Source organism: Petaurus breviceps, unplaced genomic scaffold (assembly GCF_028583685.1).
Source record: "Petaurus breviceps papuanus isolate PSGF00001 unplaced genomic scaffold, PetGlider_PUasm1.0 90740, whole genome shotgun sequence".
Lineage (NCBI taxonomy): Eukaryota > Metazoa > Chordata > Mammalia > Diprotodontia > Petauridae > Petaurus > Petaurus breviceps.
The window spans coordinates 8,881,764-8,896,711 of NW_027187330.1; the positions used below are offsets into that span (position 1 = coordinate 8,881,764).

A 14,948-nucleotide genomic window follows, 5' to 3' on the forward strand; every position below is an offset into this window, starting at 1 on the left:
TGAGCAATTGAGGTACGTCTCTATCTTGTCATGGGGAGGGGGAGAGGGGAGGCAGAAAATTAACCTGTAGAAGAGACAGAGAAGGAGTGGTCAGAGAATTGGGAGGAGAACCTTGACAGTAAAGTGCAACGGAAGCCATGGCAAACAACAGTTTCCAAAAGGTAAGGGGCAGCCAACAATGTCAAGTGTTATGGGGAGGCCAATGAAAATGAGGATGGAGAAAAAGTATTTGTAAGCTGGGGGTTCCCACTCACTAGAGGTCTTCAGGAAAAAAATTTCTTTATCAAATATATTGAAGAGAGGATTCTTATTCAGATATATCAGGGGTTTTTTAACCGTGTGTGTGTGTGTGTGTGTGCGTGTGTGTGTGTGATATCCCCTTTAGCATCTGGGTGAAACCTAAATATCCATAATCAGAATAATTTTTTTCTTTATTTTTAAATAGGATTTTATTTCCCCCATTTATGTGTAAAAACAATTTTCAACATTCATTTTTAAAAATTTTGAGTTTCAAATTCTCTCCCTCCCTCTGCCTTCCCTGAGATTATAAGCAATATGATATAGGTTATGCATGTGCAATCATGTAAAATACATTTCCATATTAGTCATTTTGTGTACAAAAACTTGAACCAAAAAAAGTAAAATAAAATAATAAAAATGAAGGAAAAAATAAATAAAATAAAGTGAAAAATATTATGTTTTGGTCTGCATTCAGACTCCATCCACTCTGTCAGGAAGTAGATACCATTTTTCATCATAAGTCCTTTGGGATTGTCTTGAATCATTGTATTGCTGAGAATAGCTAGGTCATTCACAATTGATCATTACACAATATTACTGTTACTATATATAGTGTTCTGGTTTGGTTCACTTCACTTTGCATCAGTTCATGTAAGTCTTTCCAAGTTTCAGAAGAATGTTTTGAATGTACACAATAAAATACATAGGGTATAAAGGAAACCAATTATATTGATATACAGTTTTCAATTAAAAAAAAAATCCAAGTTCATGGACCCCAGGCCAAGAACCCCTCAGGTAGAGGTTACACTAAGATAGTCTGTGATGTGTCTTCCAATTCTAAACTTCTGTGGTTCTGAGTTTGGCCCATAGGAGGTAATTGGTGACTTTCAAAGGAGTGACTTTAGCAGAATAGAAGAGTTAGAAGCCAGACTACAGGAAAATAGGCGGAAAAATGGAGATTTCAATTCTGACAAAAACTCCCTGAGGGTAGGGACTATTTCTTTTTTTTTTTATCTCTAACACTTAACATTTCACGTATATCTGACTCTTTATAACCTTTTGGGGGGTTTTTCTTGGCAAAGATATTTAGGGTGGCTTGCCATTTCCTTCTCCAGATCATTTTACAGATGAGAAAACTAAGGCAGGGTGAAGTGACTTGCCTAGGGTCACACAGTTAGCAAGTGTTTGAGACCAGATTTAAACTCAGGTCTTCCTGACTCCAGACCCAGAGCTCTGTGAACTATACTGCCTCTTAACTGGCACAGAGTTAGTGTTTCTTAAGTTTATTTTTTGTTGGATTTCTGTAGATATTCTTTGGAGAAGTTTGATAATGAATAGAAAGAAAGAAATAGATCAGTAGGTAGAAAATCAAAGACAGGTTTTTTTAAAGAAAATATTATGCATAAAAAATTTAATGAACCCAAAGCGAATGGGGATGAAAGCTCCAAGGCTTTCTAGTTAGCTGCATGCCAGTCACTCTGGACAAGGCAGCTTATATCCTCACTCAAAGGTCTGGATTCTTATTCTGCACTGAGAGATCTCCTGGGAAGAAGGCTCCACATCTCTGTTCCTAAAAATGTTCTTTATTTTATGTTAAAAGAGAGGGATCTGTTAGCAGTAGTCAGGTTAGCAGCTACAGTAGGAAGTACTGGTTATATAGTGATGAGAAAGGTCACCAATGAATCCCTTGTCCCAAAAATATTTGCCTTAAGAACCTAGCATTTATGCCTGAGTCTACCATTAGTATATCACTTGGTTGGGGTTAAAAATGTTATAATATCTATTTATAATTCTTCTTTACAACTTGACTAATGTTGATTGTGAAGGTATTTGTTGAACCCATATAGGATTGCATGCCTCCATGGGGGGGAAGGAGAGAGGAGAGGGAGGGGGAGAAAATTTGGAAATCAAGGGATTGTGGAACTGAATGCTGTAAACTAAAAGTAAATAAAAATTTGTTTTAATGTTGTAATGTCCATCAAATTTTTATTTGTTAACACAGTGATGTAAGGTTTGATTTGGGTGAAACGATGAAAAGCGGATGGCAGGTACGTAGTTGTATTGCTGCCTAGGGTACACCGGCTTGGAAGCAGCATCAGTCAGTCAGCCCATCAAAAATATTTATTAGGCTACATACCAGGCATCTTATCAAGTGCTGGGAATACAAAAAGAGACAAATGACAGCTCCTAACCTCAAGAAGCTCTTAATCCAATGGAGGAGACAAAAAGCAAACAAATTTGTACAAACAAGCTATATATGGGATAAATAGGAAATAATTAAGAGAAAGAAAGAACTGGGATTGAGAGAGGTTGGGCAGAAGTCAGGGGGGAGCCCTGGGGAATACCCAGAAAGCAGCATGAGCATACTAAGTGCTTGGGGGAGGGCAGGGGGAGGAAGGAGAGGAGAGAGAAGGGAGAGGGAAAAGGAAAGGAAAGGCCAGCCACGATTTTTATAATAATAACAATAATATTCCCAAGCATTTCATCCCTGGTGGGTAGAGCCATGTTCTTTCCTCTGGCTCCATGAGAGTGGGGGTTTTTTGTTTTGTTTTGTTTTGCAGCTAGCTAGAACAAGCATACCCATTTCATTTAGTCCATCCTCACAATAATCTCCAGCAGGGACCGTAATGTAGATGTCTGAGACTATCTCAGTCTGTGCATCGAGCACAGTCATTAGCATCTGCATTTAATTTCCTGTCCCTGGAAACCGAATCAGTTTCCTGGTAGGGCCATATGGAAACTGCTCAAAACAGCTTAGCTACCAAGCACCCTCCAGCGTCTCTCTGAAGCTGCTGGGCTGTGGTTGAGGAGAAGGCTGTTCAGAAAAGGGAGTGTCCAGTCACTTCCCAGGACTGTTGTGAGAATGAAGAAATATTGCCTCTGGAGTGCTTTGAGATCAAACCTTGGGAGCAAGAGTGTGCTAGCAAACAAATTAGACTAATTTTCCAACTGTCCAGGTCTAGGCCAAAAGACATTCTAATAAAATTCCACCCACCCTCCCTGGGAATTGTATCATGTGCACAGCACCACTTCCATGTTCGGTCATGGGCAGGTACCACCCCATGGCCCAGACTGTGAGTCTAGAGGACAAGGGTGCAAACAGCTCTGTTGGTCACTGGAAGTGAGCACAGTGTTAGCCTGCCCCTGGGAACATTCAGAGCCATGACAAAGAATTCAGAGGAAATTCTGAGGCATAGGGAAGATGAACTGGTGGACAGGAAGACCTTAGGATCCCACACCACTGCTCACAATGGGTTTCCCCCATGAAAGGCACAGCATGGGTCTCCAGGCACAGCAGCACCTGGCAATAGTTGGATGTAGTCACTAAGGGAGAAGGGACAGACCATATCCTTAGAGTATAGCCCATACCATTCAGTATGACTGCCAAACTAAGCCCAGCTCCCTGAAAAAGGCAATGTGTCAGGGGAACCAAGCAGAGGGAGGTATGGCAGAAAAGGAGGGCAGGGCCCTAATGAGGGATAAACAGCAGCAACAGAATCCATAGGTAATGACATGGGGCTGGGCAAGGGAGTGGGGGTTGGTATCACAATCACCTGAGCAGGAGGATGGCCACAGGTTAGCAGACTACTGAGGGAGGGAAGGGTGGCTCCCCCCAGAAGCCAGCCCCCTGGGCAAAGTCTTAATTGTCCTACTGTAGCTGTGGCTCCGGAGCCATATGGAGTCCAGTAATGTAAGCAACAAGAGAAGGCACTAGTTGGAAACCATCCCAAGTCCAACTTGAGGGGGGTAGCATTTTGTGAGTGGGGAGGACCGCAGGTTTGGGATGTGGGCATCTCAGAAGAGAAATGGGAAAGTTCTGAGGTCAACATCATCTTCTGAAGAACCCCATGCTTTTGTATGGCGTTTTCACATAAGGCACAGAACAAGGTCATGCTCAGATTCAGCCTTTCTGCTGGGTTGTGTAGGACATGCCCTGGATTTCTGCTTCCAGGTCCCCAGCTTTGGAGATGCTTCTAGCCACATGGTGGTGACCCACGGCTCCAAGGACTTGCCATTTTAATATATGATAGGACTTTGGTCATTCCCCTGCCTAGTTACGGTTGTCGTTCATCCTTCATTTTGAAGAGGACCAATAACATCACAGGATGATGTCTTGACTTGTGCATGAACTGGATTTAAGTGAGGCAGAGCTGCAAAAAGTCGTCAGCCTCACTCTCTTCCTAAGTCATCAAAGTCCAGTGGCAAGACAAAAGTGAAAATGACTGGTGATGGCCCAGGACACAGTGGATGACGTTGGTGTCTTCCATGTCTGACCAAGCTCTAAGCACTCCACAGTGCCTGCTTCTGCTGCCTTCATGGCCCTTGGAACAAATTGATGTCATACACGCAGTCCAACAGGGGAAGTGCTTGGGGCAGACATCCCCCTAACACTCTGACAGGTTTGAGGCCGGTCCATTATCCTCAGCCTGGTTCAGCCCATCTGGCCAGATGGTTTTGGGGCCAGGAGTATGGCCCCTGCACATGGTACAGTTTCTTGGAGCCACCACAGGTGAGAGTTGGGGGACAGGTGGGCACCCAAGGTGAATGAGCAGCCCTGAAAAAGGTGTGGCAAACTCTCACACCAGAGGTGCTAGTCCTTCTGAACACTCCATACACCCAGTTACAGTAGTAGGAAGGGAGCAGACTTCTTTATTTTAAATAAATAGAGGCAGCTTCCAGCTACACCCTCTTAGTTGCTACTCTCCAGGTAACAAGGCATGATTCCAGCGAGGCATATAGAAAGATGCTGCTTTTCTCCTGCAATATAAGGGTGACCGCGGGGCGGCCAGGTAGCACAGTGAGTAAGAGCACCAGCTCCAGTGTTGAGAAGACCTGGAGATCGAATCCCGGGCTCAGACACTTAGTACCCACCCAGAAACACCTGGCCATGTAACCTTGAGCAAATTACTTAACCCCGATTGCTTTAAAAAAAAAAAAAAAGAAGAAAGAAAGAAAGAAAAAAAATATCAGGGTGACCTCTACTGCTCTCCCCATGGACTGTGAACACAACTGGGCAAACCTGGCCCTGGGGGTCCCTGGCTTTCTTTCTGTGCTTTTGTGACTGAAGGCAAACAATCACCCTGAGAGCAATATGTCCTGAGGTCACCATTATTTCAGTAGATTCAAAGGTTTGATCATAGAGTCTATCTGTGGCCAGAATTGAATGGCTGATGGCATGTCTGGAGTTGGACTGGCAGGGGAAATTTTTTCATTCCAGAGAGTGGCCACCAGAAAGAGGACTGGCCAACCCTTACCATTTCACCTCACACAAGTGTCGGAATGCTTGCCAACCTAAAGGGAAATGTGAATGGCTAATTAGCAACCTTCCAAGCTGATTAAAGTCCTGATGAGGTTTAACTACCAACCTCTTCTTATATAATCATCACAACAACCTTTTGTGAGGTAGGTAGGGTAGGTTTTATCATCTGTCAGAAAAGAAAACTGAGGCACAGAGAATTTCAATGGCTTATATAAAGTCCCACGGCCAGTTAATGGCAGAACCAGGAGCACAGGAGCTTGGTTTAGAATTGGAAGGGAGCTCAGAGGCCATGAAATCCCACCTCCTCATTTTCCAGATTAGAAAACAAAGAGACCAAATGACATAAGTAACAGCTAGTTTCTAAGGTGGGATTTGCACCTAAATCTTCTGACACTTGGCCCAATATTCTTTCTACAACATGGGGAAGAGGCAGAAAGGAAGAAGTATGTTTTAAGAGCCTACTATACCAGGCATTGTGCTAAGTGTTTCACAAATATCGTCTCGTTTGATCATGCTAATCTCTCCTTACATAAACAAACACGTAATTCCTTGTGGTATTGTCCCAGGCAAGTATACTGAGCCTCCACAGACATGGTTCCTTCCCTCTCAAAGGTGTTTACAATCTGAAAGAAATTAGGCTGATGTACACACATGAGTAGTTAATACAAACAGACGGCAGAACATAAACATGAAAGAAACAGATGATCACTAGTGTTTTTCGCAACACAGAGGGCCATGGGACATGAGTGAGTGAACCTCTGCCGGAGCAATTAGGTGGCCTACTATTGGATGGACTGCTGACCTGGAGTCAGGTCTTCAAAGGAAAGAAGGAAACAAGCATTTATTAAGGGTCTCTCAGGTGCCAGGCACTGTGCTAATAATATTTATTGATATAAATATTATTTATCTAACTATTTATTATTTCTATAACCATTTACATAGTCATATTTACAAATATTATCTTGCTTTATCCTCACAACAACCCTGGATGGTAGGTGCTATTATTATCTCCATTTTACAGATGAGGAAACTAAGACAAACGGAGGTTAAGTGACTTGCCAAGGGTCACATGGCTGGTAAGTATCTAAGGCTAGATTTGAACTCAGGTCTTCCTGATTCTAAGCAGGAGTCCAAAGTCCAAATCCATTGTGAAACCTAGTTGCCTCCTAGGCAAAATTATTGTGAGGTTAAAATGAGATAATATTTTATAAAGTCCTTTACAAACTTTAAAGCACCATGTAAGTACTAGGAATTATTATAATTGTTATTGTTATTATACTAGGAAAAGAGCTCTGGGACCCTGACCAGAATAGGCAAGGGGAGTGAGAATCGTTGTCTGATGCATTTGAGACAGTTTAGAATGTGAGTTGTCATCTTAGAGAATCTTGGTATAATACCTATCAACTGATGCAAAGTTAAATAAACAGAACTAGGGAAAAAACTATCCACAACAGCAACAACAAATGATGTGAACAGAAAGAATGATGGAGCAAAGCTGAATGTAGTATACTTATAATGACAGAGCTGGGCTCCAGAAAAGAAAGGAGAAAATAAGCCTCCTTCCCTTCCTTGCAGAGGTGGGAGATCATAGGTGTGAAACACTGCCCACTCTTTCAGGCTCCATCTGTGCCTTGGCTGGTTTTACCAAACTGTTTTTGTTTTTTGAAATCTTTGTTCACAAATAAGGGGAGGAGGACATTTGAAAATGAATGTGATATAAAAATAAAAGGTATGGATAGAGAGGCAGAGAGACAGAGACAAAGAAGATGAAGAGAGACAGAGATGGAGAGAGAAAAAGAGAGAAGAAAGAGACAGAAAGAGAGAAGAGGAGAGAGAAAAAGAAAGAGAGGTGGAGACAGAAAGAAAAAGACAGAGATGGAGAGATAGGGCAGAAGAGAGAGACGGAAACAGAGGCAGAGACAGACAGAGACAGAGAGAAAAGCCTGGCAAATTCCAGTTACTTTGTCGGTGCTGGAGGGTTAGCTAGACACAGACCGTGCTATGCTGGGGTGGACTCGGCTTGAGGAAAACCCTTTACTTAGAGGAAGAGTGAACAACAAATCATAAAAACAATGGGACAGGGGAGGAGGCACCAGGCTGGGGGTGTGGTGGGGAAGGGCTGTGCTGGCAGGTAGTTCCACATACAGGCAATTGTTGGCAGCCTGCTGGCCAGGAGCAGACTAACTACTTTGTGATCACATCCCAGTTGTTCGAATACTTTAAGGCCTCGAGGTAAGGATCATTAGTAATGTAGCTGGACCAAAGAAACAGTTTCCAGTGGGCCAGATCAGGTCTCTTTGAAAAGGACTGGTCACTTAAAGGGGGCAGTAAGTCACCAAACCTAATGAACCATAGCCCTGGCATGGACCAAAGGGCAAAGTCACTGTATTCCCTTTAAGAAAGTAGTTCCAAATCTTTTTTTTTTTTTTTTTGGCCTGGATCACTTTGGCAGTCTGGTAAGGCCTATGGACTTCTCAGAACAATGCATTTAAACACATAGAATAAAATGCATAGGATTACTCTAATTGACATATGGTCATCAATTTTTTAGCACTCATGGACCCCAGGTTAAAAACTCCTGTTCTGAGAAGACGTGCAGAACATCAAGAGACCAAACAAAAAGCCTGAGCCTTCTTACCTCCATTTCCCCTGTGGCTGATAAGGGGAAATGACACAAGGAAATAAATTGAGTCAAAAGCAGCAAATCTGACACCAGAGCAAGCATAGAGTTGGAAAGAGGGACGAAGCTTGGGGAGAGAGCTCTATAGGATGCCAGTCCCGATGTGAGGAGTTGTAGCAGCAAGCACCCCAGTGTCCTCAGGGTGCCTGCTCACACAGGTTCTTGGATCTGCTTTGTTAAAGGAAAGCAACTCAAAATGGGTTAACAAGCTTACTTTAATCAGTCAGACATATATCGTTTACCTTGTTCAGGAGAAAAGGTCAGCACCCTGAACCTCAAAGTATACAGACATAATTATCAAGACAGAAACATCAAGTAGACAGATTTTCAAACTGTCCAACCATTACATCCATACCCAGTCAACATCTGGGTTTCCACATTCTGGGTTTTTCAAAGCCGGGGGACTCTCAACAACGGCTTCCCAGAATTCAGATCAAATTACAGAACACTTCTCAAAGTGAGTCCCAAAACAAAGCTACACATCAGGGCTTATATAGCCTTCTCCTGGCTCAGAGAATGTAACAACCTTATTGACTCACTGGCCAATCAAGAAGTATCTACTGAAAAACAAGCCTCCCACCCCAGGCTCCAGGTGCACTCTAGCCTAGGGGCAGGGAAGATCTTTAAGTTTGCATTTCCATTACAGGAGTGACCCCAGCACCTTGCCCAGTGAGCATGACAGAGCCCAGGACGTGTCAACACTGCTGTTGGGAAGGCTGATGCAGGAAAGGAAGTCATGGTGGGGAGCAGCTCACCTGCAAGGCAGGAAAATCTCATAATCCCGCGTGTGTCCACAAGCAGATAGATCCTTCACTTTTCTTATGGGTCAGGGAACAACGTATTTGTGGAGGAGATAATGTTGAGAGGCATTTCCATAATACTTTGGCAGTTAAGTAGCTTGGCAGATAGAAAGCCAGGTCGGGAGTCAGGAAGACTTGGATTCAAATCTGCTCTCAGACACTTACTAGCTGTGTGACCCTGGGCAAGTCACTTAAGCTCTTTTTACCTTAATCTCCTGGAGAAGGAAATAGCAAACCATTCCAGTATCTTTGCCAAGAAAACCTCATAGATATGATCCGCAGGGTCACAAAGAGTCAAATACAACTGAATGACTGAAGAACAATTTATAAGTTGAAGATGTTTCATTCATTTTATTGGTATCTCCCAGACCTAGCACATAGATTAATACAGCAGCTGGGTAGCATAGTAAATAGAGTGCGAGGCTTGGAGTCAGGAAGACCTGACTTCAAATCCAGCCTCAGACACTCTGTGTGACCCTGGGCAAGTCAATTAACCTGTTCAGCCTCAGTTTCTTCCATTATTAAATGGGAATAACAACAGCCCTTACCTCCCAGGGTTGTTATGAGGGTCAAATGAGATATTAATAAAGCTCTTAGCACAATGCCTGGCATACAGCAGGTGCTTAATAAATGGGTATTTCCCTCCTTGTCATTGATCGATTGATAATAGAACCAGGACTTTTCCCACCATACCACATTTAAGCCAAAATGTGCCTGAAATAGTCAGGGCATATTTTGTTCTTAAGTTTTGCTAACTATGTAACCTTCTTGTTTTCAAGGAGAAATCTTGGTATGTGCCATTTATTGAGTACAGTCTACCAATACATACCATAACTGACATATGAAGCACAAGGTTATCTTGGTTGGAGAATTAGGTGAAAGGAGTGGGGAGTTCTGTGATTCATTTCTGGTAGAAATCTCAAATATTTCTGGCAGGATGTGAGCAATGTTTTGTTTTTGTTTTTCTAAAGAATGAAGCAGGCAGGGTTCTGCAAATGTTTTTAGCTGGTAACCAAAGCTCAGGCCAAGAACTAGGCTCTCTGGGAAGGACATCCTTAGAGCCCTTCTTGTGGTTCATTCTTCATTCATGAATAGGACCAAGGACATCAAGAGGGTAATATCTTGACTTGCAAATGAACTGGATTTAAGTGAGGCAGGGCTGCACAAAGTCATCAGCCTCACTCTCTTCTCCAGAATCATGGAGTCGAATGGCAAACCATAGGTCAACATGACTGGTGATGACCCAGCCCTCAGAGTTCTACCAACATATAGAAGGGAATGCTTATGAAGCTTCTGAAGGGGGCTTCTGGGTACTTTCAAGGATTTCTTAGTTTAATGACACTGATCCTTTGGGAGCTACAATCTCACTTTTGTATTTTATACTAAAGTAAAGCTTGGGAATTTCCCTATCCCTGATCACCAGCACTATGCTTACTCTCAGCCTTGATCAAGGTCACATTTTTAATCAGAAGGAGAGTAAAAGACAGACAGATAGATAAAGAGAGATACAGAAAGAAAGGTTTTGTTTGTTTTTATCTCTCAAGGGAGATGCTTAGAGTCAGATACAACCCAGTAATACAGATTTTGGCTCAACATAAGAAGAAAAAATCCTGTTACTAATGAATGAACTTTATATAACACTTTAAGGTTCACAAAGGTAAGATACAGTGTAAGTAGTAGGAAGAGTACAGGACCTGAAGTCAGGAGACACCTGGGTTCAAATCTAGCCTCTCTGATACTTATTCTACTGATAACTATGAATGGGTCACTTTTCCAAGTGTCAGCACCCATCACAGAGGGCTGTTGTAAGAATCAAATGCGATATGAGGGCTGTTGGTGGATAGAGGGCAGGGTCAGGAGTCAGGAAGACCTGAGTTCAAATCTTCTCTCAGACACTTACTAGTTGTGTGACCCTGAGCAAATCACTTAACCTCCAGGGCTGTTGTGAGAATCAAATGAGATATGAATGTAAGGCACTTTACAAACCTTAAGAGGCAATACAAATATCAGCTCTTATTATCTCACTTTATCTTCATTACAACCCTGTGAAGTCAGTACTATAGGCATTAACCATATTTTACACATGGGGAAGTTGAGGATCAGAGAGGTGAAGGGACCTGCCCTCGATCACAGAACTGCTACATGTCAGAGGTGGGATTCTATCTCAAAGTTTGTATGACTCCAAACCCAATAGCCTTCCAGCTTTGCCATATTGTCTGTAGTAGAGAAGAGCTTGTATGGGAAGGGTTAAGTGCAGAGATAGTGGGTTCCCTGTCACTTTGCCACATGAGACCTTCATGCAGAGGATGAGTAACCATTGCTAAGGCTGCTGTACTGTAGCAGGTCTGTATGGTTCTTACAATGGGGTTAGATTAGATGACCTCTTAGGACTTTCAATACAAGATTATGATAAGCGGAAGTCCTGGGAGAACATAAGGGATCAGATGGTGGTAAATTTTGAGAGGTTAAGGTTGGTGGGATCCAAGACTGTATCAAAGATCGAGTTAAGTCACACGGTTCCAAGACAATAGGGTTCATGGGATAGCAGGAGACTAAAGGAGGCAGAGCCAGGCAGACTGGGATTACTACGATGAAAGCTCATGGTCAGCTATTGCTTCTAGCAAGAGTATGGGTTTTCTAAGGCCTCTTCTCTCTGTGCTGCCCATGTGCCCCTAATACCTCAATAGAATCCATTCAGTTCCCCTGGGCTCATGTTCTAGGACCAAGGCAGTCCCTTAGGGCAAGAGTTCAGATCATGAGTATTCTTTTCCCATACCTTCTGCTCATTTTTCCAATCTTTTCCCTTTCTCCTATTATTTACAGATATTTTTGAAATACCACCTCCCTGATGTGAGCTAATCCAGCCATTCTGGAAAGCAATTTGGAACTATGCCCAAAGGGCTATGAAAATGTGCATACAGGGCAGCTAGGTGGCGCAGTGAATAGAGTACTGGCCCTGGAGTCAAGAGGACCTGAGTTCAAATCCGGCCTCAGACACTTAACACAAAAAACTAACCATGTGACCTTGGGCAAGTCACTTAACCCTAATTGCCCCACTTTCCCCCTCCAAAAAAGAAGCAAAAAAAAATGCATACCCTTTGACCCAGCAATACAACTTCTAGGGCTGTACCCCAAAGAGATCATAAAAATGGGGAAAGGACTCACATGTACAAAATACTTATAGCAGCTCTTTTTGTGGTGGCCAATAACTGGAAACCAAGGGGATGCCCATCAATTGGGGAATGGCTAAATATGTTGTAGTATATGAATGCAATGGAATACTATAGTGCTATAAGAAATGATAAGCAGGCAGACTTCAGAGAAACCCAGAAAAGACTTACATGAAGTGATGAAGAGTGAAGGGAACAGAACCAGGAGAACATTGTACACAGTAACAGCCATAGTGTGCAAGGACTAATTTTGATAGACTTAGCCCTTCTCAGCAATGCAAGGATCTAAAACAATTCCAAAGGACTCATGATGGGAAATGCCATCCACATCCAGAGAAAGAGCTATGGAGTCAGAATGCATAACAAAGGAGACTATTTTCTTTTTTGTTTTGTTTTGTTTGGGGGGGGGCGGGGAGCAGTGTTTCCCATTCTTTATAATTATTCTATGCAACATGACTAATGTGAAAATGTGTTTAACAAAAATGTATGTGTAGAGCCCATATCAGATTGCATGCCATCTTGGGAAGGGAGGAGTGAAGGAAGGGGAGAAAATTTAAAACTCATGGAAGTGAATGTTGAAAACTAAAACTTAATAATTTAATTTTTAAAAATACCACCTCCTCCCCGGTTTTCCCAATCCATCAGAGACAAGCTTCCTCCAGACCTCCTCTCCCCAGCCCCCCTCATTCCCAGTTCAGCACTTATGCTATATGGTGGTTGCAAGGGTGGGTAGAAGTTGCAAGTTAAGGTTCTGAATCTGCCACTAGTTTGGAAAATTCATTCATGGAAGAGACAAAGCCAGGGAGGAGAGAGAGGTAAGAAATCTAGAGAAATATTTTGACCAATTAGATAAGTAGATAAGGGATATAACTAGTTGGACAAATGAAGGTCCAGGTACCAGTGTCCATTAGCTGGGAGGGTCCTCTGCTCCCTCACATAAACACACCTAGGAGAATACAAAAAAGGTCCAGGAGGGGGAGGAGGAGGGGAAGAGGGAAAAGGAGGGAGAGGAGAAAGAGAGGCACTACAAGGCAGATGCCCAAAAACAAAAGGTCCAAAGTGCTAAGGGTCCAGAAGCAGTGTGGATGGCAAGGTTAGGGGGTCTTTAGATTATATCAGTAGGTCAGATGACCAGGAGACTGTATGACATAAAGGTGGGACCTTAGGAGTCAGTGACAAGGCAGATAGTAAGACCTGGTGGTTCTCCATCTAATATATAGGTATAGAGTTAAAGCAAAAGCATCAATGTCCTTATTAAGGCAAATGACAATAGTTCCTGCCTTCCTGCTCCAAAAGTTCAACTGCACTCTCCCTGATTGTGATAACATCTAGAAGCATAAGAATTCAATGAGACTCAAATGGACTGTGCAAAGCCATGTATCATGTAATAGTGCTCTGAGTATCCACAGAATCCTTGGAGACACCAAATCTTTCCAAATTTCAATGGTAGCTAAGAAGAGGTATTCAATTGGGGTCAACTGCATTCCCCCAAAATCATCGCATTCAATTATTTACAAAACAAGTGAAGAGAAAGAAACAGCATTAGCCTTTATGGCCCAAATAATTAAACAAATATCTAATTGTGATTACTATTATTACAATTTTTAAATGATATTTAAATTATTTTCAGGAGCAAAATTTAAACAAAAGTTGAAACTGAAAAAGGAAGGCTGTTGAGGCACAGGCACAAATAGTTAAACCCCAACGAAAAATCATCATCTTCTTCCCTCCATGGAATCAATTGCCATACACAGATTTTAATAGCTGATAAAACTGTGAATGCACTGCTTATAACACAGATGCATCTGAAGTTCATCTAAATGTCAAGAAATCAAAGATAACATCTTAATTGATAGCTGACAACACCGAATTTAATAAAACAAAACATTAACTCATTATTCCTTTCCCCAAACCACATCCATCTTCTTAATTTCCCCATTTCTGTACAGGACATCATCATCTTTCCAGTTACTCAGGTTCACAAATTTAGAAACATCCTCACTCACCATCCTGCCCCCCACTCCACTCCCACCATAGACAATCTGTTTCCCCTTCTTGTTGATTGTATCTCAATAATATCTCTCATATCTGTTCCCTTCTCTCCATCACCCTAGTTCAGGTCATCATCACTCTTTGCCCAGAGACTATTAAAATAATCTCCTACCTGGTTGGAGCACCTCAGATCTCAATGTGCCAAATCTCATTCCATTCTCTGCCCAGTCACCAAAGTTACGTCCCAAAGGACAGCTGTGACCATGGGATCCAGCTGCTCCATTGCCTTTAGGATAGAATATAAATCCCTCTATAACTAAAACCATTAAAATGTGACTCCAACCTATCTTTACAAACTTATTATATATTGCTCCCCTTCGTAGACTCTACGTTCAAGCAAATCTGGTCCACTTTCTTCTGTTCCTCATACGTAACTTTCATCTCCATGTTTTTGTATGTTCTTTTCCCCATTCCTGGGGAATGCTCTCTCTCCTCATCTTTGCATCTTGGAATCCCTAGTTAGAATCATCTAAAAGATGAAGAGGAGAGAGCACTGGACCTGGAGTGAGGAAGACCTGATTTTGAATCTTACTTTTTAGCTGTTCGTCCTTGGGCAAGTCACTTAACCTTTATCAGACTCAATTTCCTTATCTGTAAAATGGGGGTAATAATAGAGCCTACCTCCCAAGGTGGTTGTGAGGGTCAAATGAGATGACACATGTAAAGAGCTTTGCAAACCTTAAAAGGACTATATAAAGTCTTATTGTATAGCATGGGCAGGGTAAATAGGGCCAATTCGAAGCCAG

The 14,948-nt window shown here is 42.3% G+C and overlaps 1 long non-coding RNA gene across 2 annotated transcripts in view; it reads right to left on the minus strand.

Annotated features, from left to right (window-relative positions):
* LOC138145591 (uncharacterized) overlaps positions 1-14,948 on the minus strand; it is a 58,169-nt gene that overhangs the window by 37,850 nt on the left and 5,371 nt on the right. For both annotated transcript variants that reach the window (XR_011164260.1, XR_011164261.1), the window contains exon 2: positions 14,315-14,428. This is a non-coding gene — a long non-coding RNA (uncharacterized lncRNA). The remainder of the gene's footprint in view (positions 1-14,314; positions 14,429-14,948) is intronic.